Below are 22110 nucleotides of genomic sequence, written 5' to 3'. Positions count from 1 at the left end.
CCTTTGCCAGAGAGAGGAGTATGGACCATAAAGCAGGACCCTCTGCCTGAAGCTGGAGACAAGAGTGATTAAAAGCACATATTCTACAAACAGTCTGGGTGGGCTCAAATCCTGGTTCAGCCATTTATCCTCTTTAACCTTGAATACATAATTTATTCCCTCTTTGCCTCAACTTCCTCCTCTGTGGTGCTTGTGTCTTCTGTAAGTTTATTGAAGGGATCCAAGGAGATGGTGCAGGTAAACCAGGAAAAGTGCCTAGTAAATGCTGGAGAGCTTTGGGTATTCTCACAGTAATATTAAAAAGCCAGAAATGACTTTCCTGCCCCTTGTCATCCTTGCTACCCTAGCATATCACACAGACCATTATGTGGCTCAAATACACTTTTTCAAAGCCAGTATAAAGTGCTCCGGCATTCTTGAACTCATTCGAGTGCCCGAAAGCCAAGTTGCTTCCAAGTTGCTTCCCGAGCCTTCCCCAACTGCTTTCACCAGCATTTCCAGGATAATCTCACTCTGCTACAACTATGACCACATCCCCCACCTCCAACACACGCCTGTCTTCTAAGAGAAGGCAGCGGTTATCAGGTGCCACCTACGGACAGGCTGCACTGGGAGAAGGGATGGAAGCAAGAAGAACCAGATGCCGCCTGTGAGCCTGTACCAGGAAGTTTAGAAAGGCAACCACACTCCGACCAGTAGGACTCTGACAGGAGTACACGGGCTGGAAAGAATGCCCTGTGATCCCCTTTCTGATTACTGGAGACTGAAGTAAAGATTTTTATTGTTTGTCAGCATTCGATATCAAATTATTTTTTTCCGGATGCAACACCATGGCTTGGACTGTGCATAGAGAAAACCTGCTTTGTAGGAGCTAGGCATACACTCAGCAAGGCTCCCGCAAGCCTCTCTCTCTCTCTCTAGGGGCCCGCTGGTTCTCCTTTCATCCCGACACTCCATAAATTTTTGAAGGACCTCTCATTTCTAATATACCTTTGTACCTTAGTCTGCTCGGGCTGCTATCACAAAACACCACAGATTGGGGCAGGGGTGCTTAAAAAGCAGACATTCATGGGATGCCTGGGTGGCTCAGTTGGTTGAGCCACTGCCTTTGGCTCAGGTCATGATCCCAGCGTCCTGGGATCGGGTCCCACATCGGGCTCCTTGCTCAGTGGGGAGCCTGCTTCTCCCTCTGCCTCTGCCTGCCACTCTGTCTGCCTGTGCTTGCTCTCTCTCTCTCTCTCTCTGACAAATAAATAAATAAAATCCTTAAAAAAAAATTCATTTTCATAGTTCTGGAGGCTAGAAGCCTAAGATCAAGGTGCCCACCAATTGGTTCCCAGTGAGAGATTTCTTCCTGGTTTGCAGACAGTCTTCTCACCATGTCCTCACACGGCAATGAAAAAGACACCTCTCTCTCCTCCGTCCATCATCCTCTTCTTATAAGGCCAATAATCCCATCAGCAGTGTTTTACCCTCATGATCTCTTCTAACTGTAACTACTTCTCAAAGTCCCCATCTCCAAATGCCATCACATCTGTGAGTTAGGCCTTCAATATATGACACAAAAATTTAGTCTATAACAGTCCGTGTGAGCTGATAGACTATTACTCATTCTGACCTTCAAGATTTGGGAAATCCATTTAGTTCTACACAATCTATTTTACTTTTACTTCTTCAGGAAGTACTTCCTAATTATGCAAAAGACACTGAGCTAGAAACCAAAGGAGAATACTTCGAAGACATGATCTTTGTCCTCAAAGGGCTCCATGGTCCAATTGAAAATCAGAGAAAATTGCAGTATAAACATGAAAAAATATGAAAATATATTTTTAATTGAAAGGAAGTCCTTTTCAGTAACAGAGTTGTGAAATAAAAGAGTGCTATGAGAGGGTTGGGGAAACAAAATAATAATACAGTGGGTAAGAACTCAGTTTCTGGAATCAGATGGGTTGTTTCTGCCATTCCTTGCTATAATGATCTTGAAAAAATTAAATAGCCATTCAAAACTTGTTTCTCTATCTGTAAAACGGGGCTAATAACATTACCTACCTCATAGTCTTTTTATGATAATGCCTGTAAAATTCTTAGCCCAGTGAATGGCCTGGAGTAATCACTCAATAAGCATTAATTTTTTTTTAAGATTTTATTTATTTATTTGACAGATAGAGATCACAAGTAGGCAGAGAGGCAGGCAGAGAGAGGAGGAAGCAGGCTCCCTACAGAGCAGACAGCCCGATGTGGGGCTCGATCCCAGGACCCTGGGATCATGACCGGAGCCGAAGGCAGCGGCTTAACCCACTGAGCCACCCAGGCGCCCCTCAATAAGCATTAATTTAAATAGAAGTGTGGGAGGAGGAATCATTTCCACATGGGACCTAGAGAGAGAGGAAAATACTTCCCAGGGGATGGTAGGATGTTTTCTGAATGGTAAATCCTGGCACTGGGGGAAGAATTTGGTGGGCTGTGAGGGGTAGTGGTGAGAGGCTGGGAAGTACGTGAGTTTGGAGACATGTAAGTAGATGTGTCTGCATGGAACTGAGGGTATGGTTAGGGAGACAGAGGCAGAGAGACCAGAAGAGTGGGTTGAACTGGACACTGGATGCCGTTAAAAGTCAGATCAAGAAGAACTGGGTTTTGTCCCACGTTCTACCTCATTCAGTAAAATGGGGGCACCTTGTCTTCAGTTCTTATGAAAAATGTTTTAACTCCAAGTACATTTTCCTAATAAACCCAGATATAATCATGAAAAAAACATCTGTTTTTCCCTTCATTCTGTTCAAGAGCAAATCCCAGTTTGATTTTATATTCAGAAGCTTGTTCGGCCCTAATGTAAAAAATACATAATAGGACTCAAGCGGTACGTAAAACTATTTCAAAGAAATTTTAATTAAAAAAAGTTTAATGAAGCCCCTTTTAACCCTAAAAACACCAAAGGGAAGTGAATTCTTAGACTTTTCCCTTCTTCCTTTCTAAGATAAAAGCTTTCCTAAAAGAGTAAATATGTACATCACACTAATTTAATCTAATTGGTAAGGTCATTCAGAGCTGGTGAAACTTCTGAATTATTCAATATGTTTTAAGTTATCTTAATACTCTCTAGAACAATACAAATCATAGATTAACAAGGTATTTGCCAGGTAGACATCTTAATGAACAGATAATCACTGGTAATTTTGCCATAATGAGTTCTGTGTAAATGCATTCTGTTAAAATGGCTTAAAGAATGAATGGGAGAGTTCTTCTCCTTTTAAATATAATCAGACATCCAATTAGTAAGTATTAGGCACAAAAACAAATGAGAGAGACTCCTTGCCTTCTGGTAGCTCATAGTCTAATGTAGGCAGATGTTACTGTGGAATAGTATGCTACTGTAGAAGTATGCTTCAGATGCCACTTTAGAAGTATAACTCGAGTCTTAGCAGAGCACCAAATGGACAGTCCCCTTGGTCCTTTTTATTGCTTTTATAAGTCAACCCCATTTTTATGAATAGCAGAAGTGATGCTACTATTCCATCTCACAAAGACTTAATTCCACTTTCATCGACTCCAAATTAGTGGATTCCAAACCCATTACATTCATCTTCTAAAAGTTTATCAACAGAAACAATGCGTTTGCTCCAAATTTATTTCTTTGCCCTTTTCTTATTTGAAACCCGAACCTTGACACTTTGAGGGGAGGGTGAGAAATGTGTCTGTTCATGTGTCACGAGGTTGAGAGTTTCTTGATGATGAGTTTTGCAGCTGTAGTCTTCTTTTATTCCCTAGACCCTGGAACAAATTAATAGAAAGTAAGAAAGGAAATGAGTGGATGAATGAATGAGTAAATGAGTGGGTGAGTGAGTGAATGAATGACTGAGTGAGTGAATGAATTAATGAATAACTAAGTGAATGAGTAAGGGAACGAGTGAATAGGTGAGTAAGTAAATGAAGGCTTCAGGAAAAAAGGCTTTGTCTAGAGAACGGTCATTTAGTTGAGGAAATTTCATCCAATATCATAATAATCATAACCGTAATAGTTAACAATCATCGATCGCTTGCCATGTGTTATGTTTTATTCTGAGCACTCTGTGTTTTCCCATTTAATCTTCACTGTACAAAGGTTGTCTTTACAAATAAGAAAAATGGGCACAGACAGGATACACACATAAATTTGTCTGTTAATTTTTTGCTCATTTTTCTGGGAAGAACCATATTTTATTTTGTGTATTTTTCTGAGAAGAATCATACTTTATTTTGTGTATTTTCCTGGGGGGGAAGAATCATACTGTGACATGCCTTCTCCCAGAAAGTTAAGATACTTTACACATTTCAGTCTCAACTTAAAAATTACTATTTAAGGAATGAAGTAGTCACTACACCAAATTGACTATAAATCTAGCAATAATATTTTAAAATAAGGATTTCTTACACTCCAACTCAATTTCCTCCAGGTTTTCTCTTAAAAATAAATGAGCAAGCCAAAAGACCCTTCAAGAAACTAATTCCATCAAGCTTCCCTAAGTGTCCCATCCGATATTTCCGTAAAAGAGAAGAACCAATAATGAAATCAGGAAAGCTCAACAGTGGCCATCTGTTTGCCATCCCGGCAACATTTTCTCAGGTGTCCTTCATGTTTTGGTAGCTACTACAGACTTCCCCACCTGCCCGGAAACCGGCTCCCTCCTCCCTGGCCTAGCTCCCCTTCTGGCTCTGATTGTTCCTCTGTCTCCTTGGCTGGCTTCTCTCTGAATGGTGGGGAGTCTCCACATCTCATACCTTCACCCTCTGCCATCCCTTTTCTCCCATTTTGTCAAAGCTCACGTTCAGGCTCATCACCTGAGCACGAACTTCTCACCAGGCAACTCCCTCTAACCAAGCAAAAGGTCACTCATGACCTTTTCCTAAGGGTTGGTTGCACACTTTTGACTGCACCCTGGGCATTTCCAATAGATGTCCCAGTCCCACCTCAAATTCAACAGATTTAAAACCTAACTCAGCATCTCTACCATTTGATGAACCCCCTCTATTGTCTTCTGGTTCCATCAATGATACCACTGTCATGGAAGCTGTTTATGTTTAAAATCAAGAAACCACCTGGTGGTTTTTCTCTCTCATTTCCCTATATCCAAGATTTTTCATTTTTCATCTGTCTCATCTGCCCCATCTTTTCTTTTTCTTTTTTTTTTTTTTTAAGATTTTATTTATTTATTTGACAGAGAGAGATCACAAGTAGATGGAGAGGGAGGCAGAGAGAGAGAGGGAAGCGGGCTCCTTGCTGAGCAGAGAGCCCAATGTGGGACTCGATCCCAGGACCCTGGGACCATGACCTGAGCTGAAGGCAGAGGCTTTAACCCACTGAGCCACCCAGGCGCCCTGCCCCGTCTTTTCAATTCCACCCACCTCCATCCCAGCTCGGAACCTCTTCATCGCTTCTTCCTCTCCAAATGGCTCTAGTCTCCTGGATTTGTAGGTTGTTTTTCCCTTGCTAGTATTCCCTATGCATCCTTTGGGACTCTGGCCCCATCTCTTCCATGAAGCCTTCTCTAAGAACTGAGCAATGCCACTTTCCTCTGCCAAGTAAACAAATGACTTATTTCACACTCACCATAAAAACTCAACAAAGCTTAGGAAAGGATGGGGTCATGGTGTATGACCTCTTATTTTACAAATGGGGAAACTAAACTTAAAAAAAAAAAAAAGGTCAGTGACTTGCCCAAGGTCATACCACTGATCTAGGACAAAGAAGTTCTGGAACCAAGTACTCTACTCCCAGCTCAGGTTACAGTCTCCAAAAGCAGGCCCTCGGCCGCTTGGAGAGTAAAAGCATGCCTTTCACTTCTTTGTAGCCTCCTAAATGTCCAGCACAATATTCCATGCATAGTAAATCCTCAACTGATGAAAATAAGACGGAAGGAGAAAGAGAGAGATACCCAGAATGACAGAAAGGTGAGAGTACGAGGAATGCCCAGCTAACCTGCAAAGCTAAGAGATGCACACCAGTCCCTGGTTGGCTGAGCAGCCAGGACCCACTGGCCACACTAGCACTCTCCGAAGAGGAGGGAAGCCGACGTCTGGATCACACCTGGAGACCACAGGAACACCGAGTTCCAGCCTCCAAGTTGCTGCCTGCCTTGACCCAGCCCTGAGAGACGTTCCCAAACCTCTAGCCTGCTATGTGGTCGGTGACTCAAAACGGTTCCTGTTGTTGGAGGTATCATCTGTAAAGTGCTTTCTTGGAAGAGAAAATGTTTGGGACATCTGGAAGGGGAGCTCCCTGTGCTAGAGCCACAAGGAGCCTTGTTGTGCGCTGTATGAGAACACAGACTTCTTATTCCCCTCCGTCTTCCCCTAAGCTGTGTTTATTTAAAGCTCCCACCGCGGCTGTGGGGGTGCAAGCCCAGGACTTAAGGCAGGGCCCTTGGAACCACCAGGGAGCAGGCCTGGCACTTAGTTACAGGGACCGCAGTAGCCATGAGCACAGGCCTCAGGGCCCAGGCTCCAGGGAGTCCGGCCAGGACAGTGGGAGGCATTGGGAAAGAGTTGTGACTGTGTCTTTGGCAATCCTGTAATTATTGTTTGCTGTTATGATTTCTGTCTCTATTGCTATTTCTCTTGGTAAATCTATTCCCACTTGTGTCTTCTACAGAGAGACCTTAAAATAATAAATAAATAAGTAAGTAAGTAAATAAATAAGATAGCCAGGCTACTGGGTCGATCCGTCAGGGGACCTCAGGAGCCGTGAGAGGTTTGTGTTCTTGCGATAGATCAGGAGAGGCCCGAAGACAAGACGGAGGTCTCTAGGGAAGGCTTGCATTCATCAGGAAGACAAAGACCACAGGGGGGCTGTCCCTCCCTATCTCCTGCCCCGTTTCCCTCCGCAAGTGCCACCCAGTGAAGTTACTGCCACCGACATTCCACAGGCCAGGAGGTGTCCAGATGCGCTCTGAATCCTCCCCACTACCAACCGCACGCTAATAGCTTCTGCACAATCAAGAAATGAGGAGGCCAGAATGGGGCCCAGAGTCTTACTCCCCCCAACCAAAAGGGCCCAAGCATTGCACCTCACGCGTCTTAAGACAAGGGGTGCACCAACAACGATGTCTGTGACTTACAAGACGCAGCCAGACTATTCTTTCCCCGTCAGAGTCTTGTGCACATATACAAATCGCAGCGTAAATTTATCAAATCCTCGCCCGGCTTCCTTCCGGGGGAACCTATGTTTGCCAACGGCAAACATTAGTGAGGCCGGGTTTTACTTTAATCTGTCTTTTTTTCTGTCCCCCCCAGAGCATCTCCAAAGGCAAGCAGGGTGGAGGCTTTTCAGAGTTAGGAAAATTGCCCTAATAATGACCACAGTGGGCTTCAAGACTAGGAAGAGAGAAAGAAACATGGTTACATCTACAAAGATGATCTGATCCCACAGGGGTAAGCAGATAGTCAATTATAGCCATGCCCTGCCTCGGCTTTTCCTCACCAATTTAAAGCAAAATTCTATTTTTCAGTTCTTACCCTACCAGTGGCTGGTGAGACACTGGTATTTATAAAAAGAAGAGGACTCTCATTAAAGATAATTACTATGTATTTGCAAACTTAGCACCAATTTTTTCCTATTAAGATGAATAATGCAATGAATATATCCTTACAAATAGCTTTTCTTTCAAGCTGAATTCTTTCCTTGAAATAGTCCTAGGGTCAATATTTCTGGGCCAAGGAATAGGAACATTTCTATGACTCCTGATACACATATTTAAAGAGAGATCTCACACTGCTTTCGGAAAGAGTTGTACCAAATGATGTTGTACCGCCAATGACATCTGAGCTTATTCATGTTTCTAGAAGGTCACCGGCACTGGCCATTACCAGTTGGTGTTATATGGCATCTCAGTGGCGAGGTATGATTTTATATCCTTATCTCATACCTGGTGGAAACAGATTCCCCACCTTAACTGTTCTTCCTGCTCAAAGCTGTCTCTGGATGTATGCTCCATTATTTTTCCAAATGAGTTTTTGGGGAAATTTTGGTAATTTCCAGGACAAGAATTCTACAGTTATTTTTTTTTAAAGATTTTATTTATTTATTTGACAGAGAGTCAGAGAGAGAGCACGAGAGGGGAGAAGGTAAGAGGGAGAAGCAGACTCCTTGCTGAGCAGGGAGCTTGATGCGGGACTCAGTCCTGGGACTAGGATCATGATTCAAAGGCCGTTGCTTAACCAACTGAGTCACCCAGGTGCCCTAGAATTATTTTTATTAGAATTGTGTATCCATACTTTAGGATCCATGGATTAACTTTAAAAATAGACATAGAGAAACCTTCTGTGTTCCCATTCAAAAATAACCACCACTTATTCTGCCATTTCTTTACTCACCACTCCCCCTTATCACGTTGACATGATAAGCTACATAGACAGTTTTAAGGGTATGTCAGAGAAAGCTGGTGCTCTCCAATATTTGTGTTTCTCCTCTCCTTTCTGGACTCTTCCAAGAAGATTCCACACTCAGTGTCCTTACGGTGAGGAAAGCCAAGCGCTGGAGCTCTGAGTCATGGAATATAGATGAAAGTGTGACCCACATGCACGCCTGACCCCAACACACTCACTCCCCTCCTCTCCCAGCCAGATGCAGAGGATTGGGAATGGACATCAGAAACATCAGAAAGTTGGCAGAACCAGTGGGTAGAAGCCCAGCTCCCTCATCACCACGGAGAAAACCAACCTGCCAATACTCTATTGGATCATAATATGCAGGAAATAAAATTTTTATTGTGTCAACCCACTGAGATTTGGAAGTTGTTTGGTAGCAGCAAAGAACTTGCTCTGACACCCTGGAAGACTTCCCACCTTCCAAGCTGAAGACTTGAGTTTAATTAAAGACTCTACTAGCTGGGGTTCTCCTGAGAAACAAAACCAATAGAACTTGTATAGAAAGAATGAGATTTAAAGAATTGGGTGACACAGTTGTGAGGGCTGGCAAGTCCAAAATCTGTAGGGCAGGCCAGGAAGTCGGAAATTCAGGTGAAAGTTGATCTGGCCGTCGTAAGACAGGATGTATCCTTCTTAGGAAAACCTCCATCTTTGCTCTAAGGCTTTCAACTGATTGAATGAGGCCCATCCAATCGGAGGGCAGTCTTTGTTTTACTCAAATTCTATTGATTATAAATGTTAATCATATCTAAAAAGCCCTTTCACAGCAACTTCTGGACAGGCTAAACAACCAAGCAAATAATTTCTTGTTGACTAAACAAGTAGATGATAAAACCAAGCCAGTTGGCATAAAAAGCTAGCCATTGTAGGGACTAAAGCAGTAATGTTTCAAAAAAAGAAATTAGAGGCATCATGGTGTCATAAAAACAATATGGAGTTTGGATACAGGCAGACCTATTTGAATCACAAATTCTTATAATTACCATGTCTTGTTTACTTTTTTTTTTTTTTAAGATTTATTGATTTATTTTAGAGAAAGAACAAGGGGAGGGGTAAAGGAAGAAGGGGAGAGAGAGAATCTCCAGCAGACTCCCCACTGAGAGCACAGCCCAACATGGGGCTCATTCTCACAACCCTGAGATCACGATCTAGCCAAAACCAAGTGTCTGACACTTAAACAAATGAGCCACACAGGTACCTTGTTTTCTTATCTATAAAACAGAGCTAATGGGGCACCTGGGTGGCTCAGTGGGTTAAGCCGCTGCTCAGGTCATGATCTCAGGGTCCTGGGATCGAGCCCCACATCAGGCTCTCTGCTGAGCAGGGAGCCTACTTCCCCCTTTCTCCTCTGCCTGCTTCTCTGCCTACTTGTGATCTCTCTCTCTCTGTCAAATAAATAAATAAAATCTTAAAAAAAAAAACAAAACAGAGCTAATACACTGTAAAGTTGTGGCAAAAATGAAAGGACACCCGTGTATGGAAAGCTCACAGTACAATGTCCCATGAGTGAGAACAGTGGTTTTCTTCTTGCCCTCCATTCAAATGGGAGGGGTGCCCTGTCTTTCAGCAGCAGCCTTAGAAGGCTTAGCTCTGCTCCTTGGGCCTCCATGGCCCGTTCTTCAGAGGTGATTCATTGGAATTTCCAACCACTTAGTACACTCAGTCCATTTTGGCTACAAAAGCTACTTCATTATAATGTGGAGAATCACAACAATTCAAGAATAGGAAATCTATTTCCAGGTACATAAATTACCAGGGACCGTAAAATTAATGAGCTCTTGAACTTGACCCACTTACCAAAAATGTATGTCATTTATTTCAAAAGTCCACTCTGTTTTATCCACTTTCCACCTGAATGAGGTTCTTATGGCTGCTGTAACAAAGCACCACAGACTGGCTGGCTTAAACAACAGAAATTTATTTCCTCGCCATTCTGAGGGCTGGAAGTCTGAGATTAAGATGTTGGCAGGTGAGTTTCTTCACCAGGCTTGGTGGTCGTTCTCTCCTTGTGCCTTCACAGTCTTCTCTCTGTGTCTGTGCTCTGATCTCATCCTGGAAGGACACCAGTCACGGTCTCCTCATTTTAATTTAATGACTGCTTTAAAGACCCTATTTCCAAATAGTCACATTGTGAGATACTAAGGGCTAGAACTTCGACATACGAATTTTGGGGTACATAATTCAGTCAATAACACCACCTCCAACCCCACCCCCCTCACATGGTGATATACACAGATTGTGTTTTACCCCCTGGCACCGAAAGGGACCTGACCCTGCCTGGCCTATTATCTATTCAGACCACAGGAAATGGTGTAAGATTTAAAGGGCCGCGCGCGTGCGCATCCACACACACACACACACACACACACACACACACGCACACACACTTTGTGACCAGCATTCCACATCTCAAAATCAGAGCACAGACTTTGACCATGGAACTGAGCCATCTAGGGATTGAATTAGTGACCTTGTTAGCAGGATTTGCTAACTACTCACAAATGGAAAGGTACCATATTGCAAAATAAGCACAATGGGTCAGGGTATTTCTCTTAGCTCACTTATCTAGGGATGCCAACCATATTGCATTTTACTAGAAATAGCCAATACCTAAATTAAATGGTCCAGAGTGCATGAACTATATCGATAATGAACATGCATTTTAGATGAAAGAACCATAAGCATTTAATTATCCCAAAAAGCATCCCAAGACTATGCTAACAAAGAGGCAGACACCACGCTGCATTTCGAACAGGTTTCTAAATCAAAAAGGGCAGTAAATCATGTTACTTATCATTTAAAAATAACTAGGTTTTAAGAAATGAAATTAGACAAGTGATTAATGCGTCAACTTCAGCCAGGGTTCTTTGATAGTTGGAAGAAAATAAAAGCCAGCCAAGAAATAAACATTTCAAATTCAGGTGCTTTGCAATCTGTGCTCCAAATGTTTCCCCTAAGCTTGTGAAGAGGTGGCTTTGCTCTGCATACACAGCAGCCAGATTGCTGGCTCAAGTCAATTCTGTTCAAAATAAAAGCGTTGGCACAAAAGAGAAGAAGCTATAGTTGCAATGGTCAGAAGTCCGCTTGAGAGGATTGATCCTGATGGGCACAGGGCAGGGGTGGAGGGAATGCCGCTGGCTGAAGGAGGGGGCATTGTCAAGGTGCTCTTGAGAGCTGTTGGGGTTTTTTCCTTGCCGTTTTCATTCACATCTAGCATCCAAAGGTGGGTGGAGTTCTCCATATTGAAACTGAAAAATGCCCATGACAGAGTAAGGAAAATATGTCGGCAAACGGACACCGTGCTCAAGGAGAGACAGAGAATTCGTTGTAGGTTAGAGCACACACCGTAGCAGTCCCACTGTGTAAGTTCAAATCCCCACTCCGCCCCTCACGAGCCATGAGGCCTTGGGCACTTTCACTCCCGAAGTCTCAGTTTGTCCATCTGCAAAGTGGAAATGATATAAATCGGTACCTACCTCATTGGGCTGCTGGAAAAATGGAGTGAACGCATACACAGTACAAAGAACAGTGATTCTATAGAAATAAATAGTAATTGCCATAGAAGTGTAAACTCTTATTACAGTATGATTTTTTCAATGTTGTAAAATAAGCTGAAAATAAAACCCTTTTTAATGGTCATGTATGTATTCCCAGGCCAGGGCAAGCATGACACAATGACACAGGAGAACAGAATTCCCCTCAGTATTCAATTTAGGGGGCACCAAAAAATTCAGTAACATCATATTTCAATGTAGTGTCTGAAAAATCAAAGTAATGTAAAAAAAAAAATCCATGATGAACAAAATATCAAAATTTTAAATAAAGAAAAGATCAGTATTGTTGACATCTGGGTTGTTTTTGTTGTTGTTTTCCTCGTTTCAGACTTTTGTATAGTTTCGCATGGGGTGAATTCATTTATATCACAGCAAAGCATTTGAAAGGTTATATTCTAAACTTTGATTTCTGGAGTGAGAAATTATGTGGAATTTCATTTTGTTTCACATTTTTGTATATGTTTAATTTTCTACCATGAATATATAAATATTCTATATTTCCATATATATGAATATAAATATATTCTATATTTCATGGTAGAAATATAGAATATATATGTGAACATAATATATTTATATATTGAATATATATGAATATAAATATATTCATATATATTCACTTATATTCATATATATAAATATATATATTTATATATATTCAATATATAAATATATTATGTTCACATATATATTCTATATTTCTACCATGAACATATATATATTTATATTTACATATAATAAAATAAGTGAGGATTTCCAAACTTTCATTTCTTAATGAAATCTTGATAGGAAAACCCCGGATGAGATCAACTCCGACTGATAGAAAGGAATGAGGCCACACAGCCCACAGAGAATCCCCCAGCAAACCAGCTCCTGGCACCGCAGAACCTGCTACTTTGTTCTTTAAATCTACAAAAAAAAAAAAAAAAGAAGAAGAAATTGGGAATACAAGAAATCAGAGTAAAATTCACTTAACCTTTCTGGGCTTCGTTTTCCCCCTCGTGTAAAAAGAAGGAATTAGTGGAAACGCCTCCAGCAGCATTGTTCTGCCTTCAAACTAGGGCCTCCCTTGGTGACTGCTCCCTGAAGTGAGAATTCTTGCATGGTCCTGTTTCAGAGAAACCCAGGCCTCGGACCTGCTGTTCTGTTCTGTGTCACCAACCCCTGAAGCCCGGAGCCACAGAGCCCCCCAGAACCCTTGTATGGACAGAGGCAGGGCTGAACACAGGCTTCCAAACGCAAAGACCCGGGTAATGGATTTTGGTTCCACCCAAACCCCAGTTGCTAGATTCTGAAATTCTTCCTTAACCTTCTGATTCTGTTTCCTCATCTGCAAATGGGAAGTAATTATACTCATTTCATAGCTGTGAAGGTCAAATGAGAAAATATATGTAAAGTATTTGGTACGGGGTGGGCCCTTGATAAAAGTCATTTCCTCTTCTCTTTCCCCATGGGTCAAATCTGTTAAAATATTCCCATTCAAAGGCTCTGAGCTATTAGAGGGAAGCAGTAGCTGTCAATACCCAGCAGCAAGCGATGAAACATTACGGAGATTTCGCTTTGGAGACAGGTCGTGTAGTTTCTGCTTTGTGGCCCACTTCCCTCCCAATCACATTTCCTTTGAACAAACGGTAAAATTCTTTGACATTTAATGAACACACTGCTGATCTGAGAAGGAGACCCAGGAGCCTACTGGTAACAGAAGGTGGGCAATGATTAATAATTTGCTATGCTTAATCCTTAAAGCAGATCAATAGAATGGAGATAGTCAAAAGTTGATAGTAATGTCTTTTTTTCTTGTTGGACAGTTTCCAGGGAAAAGAAGGCACAACACTTTCCTAATACAGCTTAACCTTCAAGAAATCTTCATAAATTGAAATAATATGAAAAATGGGAGAGGACCATGGGTTAGGAAACCTTATAGAAGTTCCTTTCAGAGCCCATCAGTAGGGAATCTGGGTGGCTGAGTCAGTTAAGCATCTGCCTTCAGCTGGGTTCATGATCCCAGGGTCTTGGGATCGAGTCCCTCAGCAGGGAGCCTGCTTCTCCCTCTACCTCTCTCTCTGTATCACTCATGAATAAATAAACAAAATCTTTAAAACACAACAACAAAGTCCATCAATATATCACAACACATTAAAAACAATGGAAGGAAGGATAAACCAGTAATCTCTCCACCTACATTCTGCCCATTTCCCCCTTGGTTTTCTTGTTTTTCCTTTCTAAGAATATATACTTTTTATTTTAATAAGATCTATGAAGTTTTTTGACAAAAATGAAAATGATGCATCACCCGTCTCTCCGCGTAAGAGACACTGGAACAGTAAATAAAGCAATGCTTCCACATGATGAGAATATTAGATACAGAAAGAAAAGTAAAACAGGCATTTACCCTCAACCACTCTCCAGGGTCATGTAGTGTTTTGCCCCCCAAGTAAGACTGCTTCCAAGTTCCTTGGAGAGCTTTACAAAAAAAAAAAAAAAAAAAAAAAAAGTCAATGCGTATACAGCCTTTATGTATCTGTCTAAATTACACATAAAAGATTATACTAATTACAAGATTATCCGTCTTTCTTTTTCACTTATCTTATGGATGAATTGTGTCCCCTAAAATTCTTGTTGGAGTCCCAACTCCCATTAATGTGACTATATTTGGAGATAGGGGAATCTTTATTTTTCGAAGATATTTATTTATTTTTTTTATCCTTTTAGAGACTTTATTTGTCAGAGAGAGAGGGAAACAGAGCACGAACAGGGGGAGCAGCTGGCAGAGAGAGAAGCAGACTCCCTGTTCAGGGAGCCCCATGTGGGACTAGATCCCAGGATCCTGGGATCATGACCCGAGCCGAAGGCAGATGCTTAACTGACTGAGCCACCCAAGCACCCAGAAATAGGATCTTTAAAGAGGTAATGAAGGTAAAAGGGGCCCTTAGTATGGACCGTAATCCAACATGACTGATGTCTTTATAAGAAGAGAAAATTAAGACGTATGAAGGGACATGAGGGCTGCACACATAGGAAAACCACGAGAAGAGGCAGTGAAAGGGGGGCCATCCACAAGCCAAGGAGAGAGATCTCCAGGACCTCAAGGCTCCACAACCATAAGAAAATTAATTTCTGTTGTTTATGCCACCCAGTCTGCAATAATTCATTGTGGCAATGCTAACGAAGTTCTACGAATTATTGGTATATGTTTGTGATATACCCATATCAGTGCTCCCAGATCCACATTTTATCGAATTATCACAGTTTATTTAAACCCTGCCCCACTGGTTGACATTTACATTGACTCCAGGTTTTTGACTAATTCACACCAAAGGAGCAGTGAATATTCTTGCACTATCTTGTCATAATTTTGTAAGCATCTCTATAAAGTAAGTTTCCAGAAGTTGAATTACTGGTTCAAAGGATAAATGCACACAAACTTAATTTAGATAGTTATCGTCAACTTGCCTTTCAAAAGTTTCCACTTCCACCCCAGGTATGTAAAGATGTCATTTTCCCCACCCTCTTGCCAGCATTGGCTATTTCAATTGCTTTTCGATTTGTATCAACCCAGTGGTTAAAGTTAGTGTATTGTTCCGGTTTGTATCTATGAGTAAGTCTGAGCATCTTAGAGAGTTGTCAGGAACATGGGCTCAGGGGTGCCTGGGTGGCTCAGTCAGTGAAGTGTCTGCCTTCGGTTCAGGTCCTGACCCCAGGATCCTAGGATGAAGCCCCGCATCAGGCTCTCAGCCCAGCAAGGAGCCTGCTTCTCCCTCTCCCTCTGCCATTCCCCCACTTGCGCTCTCCGGCTCTCTCTCTCTTTCTCTGTGCCAAATAAATAAATAAGATCTTTAAAAAAAAAAAAAAAAAAAAAAAAAAAGCACGGGTTCAGAAGCCAGATCTTGAGCTTGAGTTCCACTGCTGCCATTTTCTAGCTGTGTGACCCTGGACAAGTTGCCCAACCTCTCTGTGCATTAGGCTCCTCTTCTGTCAGATAAGATAGCAATGGAAACTACCAAGCCAATGAAGTCTTCTAAGAATACCATGAGTGAAGGAACACCAAATGCTTACAACAACATTTAGGATCCAGTAATCTCCACATTAACATTAGCTCTCACCAATGTTGTTGAAAGTACAATAATGCCTGTATTCTGATCACATGTATTACTGCTTTTGTGAATGCCCTGTGTGATAGACTGAATGTCTGTGTCCCCCCAGAATTCATATGTTGAAGCACTAACCTTCTTCCAGTGTGGCTGAATTTGATCTGAGGCCTCTAAGGAAGTAATTAAGGTTAAATGAGGTCAGAAGGGTGGAGCCTTAGTCCAATAGGATTAGTGTCCTAATAAGAGAGACTAGAAAGATGGCTCACTCCCTCTCCCTGCACTCAAGCAAAGGAGAAGTCATATGAGCACAAGGGAGGTGGGAGCCACTACAAGCCAAGAGAAGGGTTAGACCAACCCTGCTGGCACTGTGATCTTGGACTTCCCAACCTCCTGAACTTTGAGCAATAAATTTCTGTTGTTTCAGCTCCCAAGTTCATGGTGTTTTGTTATGACAGCCCTAGCAAATGATTATACCCTATTTAGATCTTTTCTTCATCTTTCTATCCAATTAGTCTTTTTCTGATTGATTTCTGTGAGTTCCACCAAACCATGCCACCTTCGTTGGATTCATAAGGACAGACGCCCTGACCAAAGGACTCTGAGCGCGTGCGGTATCAGCTTCTGTGTGGCTCTCCTAACCAGGACCTGGGCTCGATGCCACGGAGAAGGGCCTGCTACAGCCACTGTAGACTGAGAATGGCAATCAGGAAGTGCTTGGGGTAAAATCTTAAGGCTAACCAATCTAGATTTAGGGACGTCAGTTCTGGTCTTCAACATCAGCACGAGTATGACATTCTACAATGTCTTCCAAAGACTAAGGACAAACACCAGGGCACCTTCCCTTGACTTGGAATTTTTTTATACATCTCCTCTATTAAAGAAAAATATGGAGGGTATCCATTACTTCCTACCCTTGTTCATTTCCACATCAAAGTCTTGGTACTGAAATGTACTTTTTCAAATTTAAATCCAAAATTGTAATTTAATGCAGAGCAATTATAAGTAACAGATGCTGGAAGGTTTGCACTTTTTTTGCTTCCATAAGAAATATACACATTGGATCCAAATTTTTGGATATGATATCCAAACTAAGTTAGGGGCTGGGAACGAGAGATGGCTAAATTTAAACCCAAGCATATTAGCTTTAGAACTGGAAAGTAGGGGGAAATTGGGAAACCAGACACATAAAAACTGCACTCTATCTGATGGGCAGCCGCCCCTTGGTGGGTGGAATGAACTGCAAAGCCAAGGCAAGGGGGCAGCAGGGTAGAGACACAAACATCAGAGCTGAAGACCCATGGACTTGAAACCCAGGCTTCACTCACCATATGACCTTGACCAGGGCAACTGGCCCTCTAAGACTGTTTCCCCAGCTACAAATTAACAATGATGTCACCTACCTTACTGAGTTGTAACAACCGACTAAGTCAATGTCTAGAGCCCCATGCCTGACATGTACCAAGAGTTCCACAAAGGACTTACTACTCCTAAGACTTCCTCTCAGTACCTGAACAACTTATTTGATTTTGGGGATCTGGTCAACCCAGTTCCGTATTCATCAATCAACTGTGAAGTGCGTGTTGAGTTCGAGGTGCCCCATACCACCCATACCAGGAATGAAAGAGAAGAAGAAGACCTTCAAGAAACATCCAGCCCCCTGAAGAAAGTCGAACGGGCACAGAGGAGACAGTGAGCGATAAAAGGCAAAGAAAACCAAGGAAGGAAGATGATTCAGTGCCCCTGGAGCTTGAACCTGGAACTGTTTGTGCGGAGTGGGAAAGAGAATGGTTTCAAATGGTCAGAGTGGAAGCCGGTCACCAGTGCGGCAGCGCAAACAAGCAGACGGCAGCCAGCTGCTCTACTGACCATCTTCAGAGGCCACAGAGCAGGCCCCGGCCTCACAGAGAGCAGCGTCCCAGGCACAGAGTGTGGTGGCGTGGACTCAGCCCCGTTAAATCCCCTCAAGATTTCTCTTGCGTGTGGCCTTAGGAGAGGGATGGTGGCAGTTTCCTTTCCTTTGAAGGACTTCATAGCTACCTTTCCTGAGGCATTCCTGTGTGGTATCACTCACTGTTCCTCTGCGTGTCTCCCTGACTAGTGGCGCGTCTCACAGGGGCAGGGAAAGTGCTTCCTTTTCTTTGACCCCCGCCATGGCCAGCAGTCCTGGGCTCTCAGTAACTGTCCCCTCCGTGACCAAATGACTGAAATAAATACATGAATACACGAAGTTCATAGGTTCTCATGCATCTTCCGTCAAAGAGCAGGACAGGCGGAAACAAGGTAAAATGAGAAGTGAGGAAATACAAAGCAAAAACCAGCTCGTGAGAAACGTGAACACCGCACACCAGGAATCTATTACAATGACATTTCTATCACAGCCTACATTCTTCGTCTCCTCAACGGCCCTAGTTCCTGGCAATGAAGTTGCAAGAAGCGAAAGAACGTTCAGTTTGAAAACATGGGATTTTGTTCTCGACGTACGTGGCAGGATCCGGGGAGGGTATTTTGGGTATCACTGCTATACAACAACGTGCCCCAAAACTCAGTGGTTTACAATAGGAGTGTCCTCGCCACTCATGATTCTGTGTGGCCTGACTGGACACAGCTGAGCATGTCGTCTAGTTTGGGAGCTTTTGTGTGGCTGCAGCCGGATGACAGCTAGGACAGGGGGGTCATTTGAGGGCTCACCGGGTCTCTGAGACGGCTCCTTCACAAGGTGCCTGCACCTTCCTCTCCTGCCTCCCCACGTGGGTTTCTCACAACCTGGTGGTCACGGGGGAGTCTCAAGGTCTCCGTGGATGCCGGCCTCTGCAAGGCTGAGAGTGGGGGCCACCAGGACGTGGAGGGGCTAGGGAAATGCCGGTGTCACCTCAACCACCCTCTACTGGTCAAAGCACTCATGGGACCCAAGGGAGTAGAGAAGTGGACTCCATCTTCTGCTGAGAAGTGGCAAGTTCACGTTTTAGAAGAATGGGGTTGGGGGGGGTGAAGATATTCCCGCGGTCACCTCCAGAAAATACAGTCGGCCGCTGTCCCTTGACCCCACTGATGCTGCTAGCATCATTCTCAAGAATCCCTGCTTAGCGAGACTAAGATCAGAAGATGCACAAAACCCCTCAGGCCCTAGGCCCCACCCGCACAGCATCTGATGGCTAAATGGCAGCGAGACGCAGCTGTTCCCTGAGACAAAATCTCTCCCGAGGGTGCTCAGGGCTCCTAACCAGGCTCTTCAGTAGCTGAGGAAGCTCCTCTGTGTACCTGAGACAAAGGTGCCCTTTCTTCCAGGTGGATGCTGTGGGGAAGGAAACCTTTTCTCTTTTCCCTTCTGGTTTCTCTGACTGGTCTAGTAATTAAATTGACATAAGACAGAGTAACGGGAGAAAAACCAATTTCAGACATGCAGGAGCCCCAAAGACACGAGGCCCAAAGACAGGCCCTTGAGGCTCAGATGCCGTCCCGAGCTGAGGACAAGGGGGTATGCATTTGAGGCTTGGAAGGGATGGAAGATCGTTCACAGGAGGATGAGAAGAGCAAATGTTTGGGAGACAAATGTTTGCCGTACCATGCAGACAACTCTGTGATAAAAAGCTACTGTGGTATTAGTTCTCTCCAGGGGCAGGCCCGGTATCTACACTCTTTCAAAGCAATTAAGCCCTTTACACGATTTTTATCTCATTCCTTCTCACATGACCCGTGAGGCGGGCACTCACAGTAACAGTATCAACAATAAGAGCAAACAGTCACGCAGCCCTTGCCACATGCCAGGCCCTAGCGGGGAAGGAAAACAAACAGCCCCTCCGGAGTCTGCTGGGCCATGACTGTCTTCAGCTCCAAAGAACCCACAGGCCAACGCGGCCCATTTGGGGCTGGTGTATTCTGCTCCCCCTCGATGCACACCTAGGGGAGCCCCCTCTGGACTCATCTTCGGGCTCTCCAGCCTCCCTCCTAGCACAACGCTCTGCAGGTAGGAGGCCTTCGGGGGCAAGCGGATAACTGAGTGAAGGAAGGGCCAAGAAACACCTGTGCTTTCCTCCCAACAGCGTGGCCTCTGGAGTAGATACGGGAAAGCAGCAAGGGCAACCTGGATCGGAACGAAGGCTCCCCAAGGCACTCGGCTCCCACAGGGGCGGCGGGAACCCGTGCCCCACACATCTCCTTGAGGTGACAGTGAGGAGGAATGACAGCGCTTGCAGCTGAACAGAATGGAATTCTGTTCAATTACAGCCAGGAAACCGGAGCTGGTGGCAACTAGCTAATCTAGGGAAATAAAAGTAGAAAGGGCTAGGTTATTTATAACCTTAGTGAGGCAACACGGCCAAAAAAATATTGTCTACAGTATTACCGAAGAACATAATTTTTCAGATACATAGTTACTTTTTCAGAAACATATAATTCACTGGGGTGATTTTAAAACACTGCCCTTTGCAGCCATAAATTACCATTTGTGGGCGTTTGACTTATCTGTCGTCTTATTAAATCGGATCCCCCCCCCAACCCCTGCCCAAGCTACAGCTATCAGTTTATGATTAAACTTTGGCAGGGTGTTAGCTCTGTCTCCGTGGTGGCTCAGAAAACTAACCAGCTGTAAGTCAAAATTTTTAGATTGCATGTCTTTAAAATTCCTTTGCATGTAAACAGAAAATTTAATTATATATTTACATATATATCAATGTTCCCACTTATCAAAAACTTGAGTGACTGTTCATTCAAGTACCGCAGCAGCCTCGATTCGGGCTCTCTTCTGCAGCCGATAGGGTCTCCAGCCCCCCCACTAAGAATCACTTAAGCAGAAAAAACGTGCTTTCCGGAGAACCCAGGGAGTATCGGTTTGCATCAGGTGAAGCAAAACCAGAATCCCCCAAGCTCCGTGGATTTGGAAATCTACCAAGTCACTTCAGTCTACCCACCCAGTACTTCTAGGTATGTAAAAATGTAAATATTTTATTTTATAGTTTATATGGGGTGTTTTATAGAGCAGAGAAATCAGAACACCCCTAACGTGACACCGTAAACCCACCATGCTCTAGTATGGTGCGGCCGTGTTCCTCTCTCTCGTTCCTTCCCTTATCAGTGACGAAAGACAGCTCCTCCACGCATGAAAGCTTTTGCCATTCCTCACGGAAGATGCTGGAGAAAACTGGGTCGTTGGAGGGAGTGTGTGGAAGTGAAAAACAAGTCTCCCTCCCTCTCCTATACTTGTAAATGTCACGTCAAGGAGTTCATGCAGAGTTGAGCACAGGCGCCGCACACACTGAGGGCGCCGCGTTGTTGTTACCCCAGTAAAAGCCCTGGCCGAGATGCACTCGGGGCCGGGCGGGCTCTCTCCCGGCTTTCTACCTCATTCAGCCTGTGTGGTCGGCGCTGGCAGCGATGACATCCCCAAGAATGGCCGAGAGTCGTGCAGCGCTTACTCTGCACCAGACACTGTTCTAAGGGCTTCCTGGGGGACGCCTATGACAGCCTGATAAGGCAGGTGTCCTGACTGTCGGGAAACTGAGGCCCAGAGAGATAAGATAACTTGCTGAAGTTCACATAGTAAGGGATGGAGGCTGACTGAGGTCAGTGCTCCTATTGCTGCACCCATTTCACAGATGAGGAAAGCAAGGCACAGGGAGACAATGTGATCCAGGTTCATCAACCCTGTAAGTGATCAAGTGGGATTCTCACCAAGTATGCCGGCTCCAACGCCCGAGTCTTGTTGTGATGGTTAATTGACAGAGCAAACCAAACTCCTTTCAGCTTGAGAGTGACTCACAGCATTGTTGCTCACTGAGCACAGCCACGGCCGTTCCCCTGCGGTAGGCAGCACCAAGCACAATACCCTGAAAGAACAGCTGTAAGCAAGGACAAGACAGAGGGATGCCCCTGTTACGTGATTTCAAAAACACCTCCCTCCATGTCAGGAGTGACTCTCTCGAATTTCCGCTTGGCCTCTAGCAGACGTGAAACATCATGTTGCATCAACAACCCATATCTCAAATGCCTTCACCAGACTTTTCCTCAAGAGGGAAAAGACAGTTAAGGCTTTTGAGGAAGGAGGAGGAGAAGAGAAGGCAGCCTCAGAC

The 22110-nt window shown here is 43.9% G+C and overlaps 1 long non-coding RNA gene across 1 annotated transcript; it reads right to left on the bottom strand.

The window, feature by feature from the left end:
- Positions 1 to 11239: 11239 nt before the first annotated feature.
- LOC309859492 lies at positions 11240 to 21859 on the bottom strand. The gene is made up of 2 exons (XR_014308730.1): positions 21713 to 21859; positions 11240 to 11648 (listed from the first exon to the last, which is right to left on the bottom strand). It is a non-coding gene; the product is annotated as an uncharacterized lncRNA (long non-coding RNA).
- Between the last annotated feature and the right edge of the window lie 251 nt (positions 21860 to 22110).

The sequence above is a fragment of the Mustela nivalis genome (assembly GCF_964662115.1).
Source record: "Mustela nivalis genome assembly, chromosome: 2".
In the NCBI taxonomy this organism is placed as follows: Eukaryota; Metazoa; Chordata; class Mammalia; order Carnivora; family Mustelidae; genus Mustela; species Mustela nivalis.
The sequence above is the reverse complement of the archived record's forward strand: the minus strand, read 5'-3'. Positions and strand labels throughout refer to the sequence as shown.